We start from the raw sequence: 1,853 nt of genomic DNA, 5'->3' as shown, positions 1-1,853 counted from the left end.
TTTTTTGATGTTTGTGTATGTTTTGAGAGAGAGAGAGAGAAAGGGACAGGGTGCGAGCAGGGGAGGGGCAGAGAGAGAAGGAGACACAGAATCCAAAACAGGCTCCGGGCTCCGAGCTGTCAGCACAGAGCCTGACGTGGGGCTCGAACTCATGGAACATGAGATCATGACCTGAGCCGAAGTCGGACACCCATCCGACTGAGCCACTCAGGCACCCCAAAACCATATTTTTTCTTTAAAAAAAGCACCTGGGTTGCTTGAGGGTCCGACTCTTGATTTCGACTCAGGTCGTGATCTCACCGTTCGTGAGATCGAGCCTTGAGTCGGGCTCTGTGCTGACAGTGCTAAGCTTGCTTGGGATTCTCTCTCTCTCCCTCTCTCTCTCTCTTTCTCTCTCTCTGCCCCTCCCCAACTTGCATGCTCTCTCTGTCTCTGTCTCTGTCACTCTCTCAAAATAAATAAATAAACATTTACAAAAACATATTAAAAGATTATTAACTTACAATGTTATGCACCCATTTTGATTATAGCTTGAGGCACTTGGAGATATATATGTATGTGTGACAACCTCCACAATCAAAGGAACATTTCCTTGTACCCCTTCCAGTCAATACTCTTCTCCAACTCCCAGCCCAGAGAACCATTGTTCTTTCTGTGATTAGAGATTAAATGTGGACTTTTTAAGTGGGCCTTTCTATAAAAGGGAATCATAGAGTATATATATTACCTTTTTTTCTTGTTCCTTTACTTTAGCATAATGTGTTTGAGATCCCTTTATGTTCTTTTGTGTACCAGTCTTTCATTTTTTTTCTCAGTATTATTCCATGGTTGTCTAGATCACAATTCGCCTGTCCATTTACCAGTCGATAGATAGTTGGCTCGCACAGTTGTTGCCTAGGATGAGTCAAGATATCATTGAACGTTCGGGTTCAGGTTTTTGTGTGAACGTATATTCCATCGCTTTCTGATAGGTTCCCTAAGAGTGCAGTTGCTGGGTTGCACGCTATTCATTAAACTTTTAAAAAAATTTGTGTTAGTGTTTATTTATTGTTGAGAGAAAGAGAGACCGAGCGTGAGCAGGGGAGGGGCAGAGAGAGGGGGGGGGGGACACGGAATCCGAAGCAGCTCCAGGCTCTAGGCTGTCAGCACAGACCTCGCTGCGGGGCTCGAACCCACGAACGGTGAGATCGTGACCTGAGCCGAAGTTGGACGCTTCACCGACTGTGCCACCCAGGTGCTCCGGTATTCATTTAACTTTTAAGGAGCTGTCAAACTGTTTTCAAACGTGGTTGTAGTATTTTCTGCTCCCACCATCAATGCATGAGAATTACCTTTGCTCCACATACTTGAACGTTTGGCCTTGCCATTGTTTTTTTTTTTATTTTAGCTGTTATCATGAGCTTTCCTTCCTCTTAGGGAGTTGTAAGAATTCTTTAAATATATTGGATACAGATCGTTTGTCAGATATAAGTATTGTGAATTGCTTTGGAGCTTCTTTTTCAATATTGTCAGGGTTCTTTGAAAAGCAAAATGTTCATTACTGATGAGATCGCATTTACTAATTTGTCTTTCAGACCCCTTACATTTTGTGCCCTGTATAAGAACACTTTGCCTACTCTGGGGCGCCTGGGTGGCTCAGTCAGTTAAGTGTCCGACTTCGGCTCAGGTCGTGATCTCACCGTTCGTGGGTTCGAGCCCCGCGTGGGGCTCTGTGCTGACAGCTTCGAGCCTGGAGCCTGCTTCGGATTCTGTGCCTCCCCCTCTCTCTGCCCCTCCCCTGTTCTCGGTCTCTCTGTCTCTCTCTCTCTCTGTCTCAAAAATAAATAAAACATTAAAAAGAAAAAGAAAAAAGA

This window comes from Panthera pardus, unplaced genomic scaffold (assembly GCF_024362965.1).
Source record: "Panthera pardus isolate Hobbes unplaced genomic scaffold, ASM2436296v1 HiC_scaffold_27, whole genome shotgun sequence".
Classification (NCBI taxonomy): Eukaryota; Metazoa; Chordata; class Mammalia; order Carnivora; family Felidae; genus Panthera; species Panthera pardus.
The sequence above is the reverse complement of the archived record's forward strand: the minus strand, read 5'-3'. Positions refer to the sequence as shown.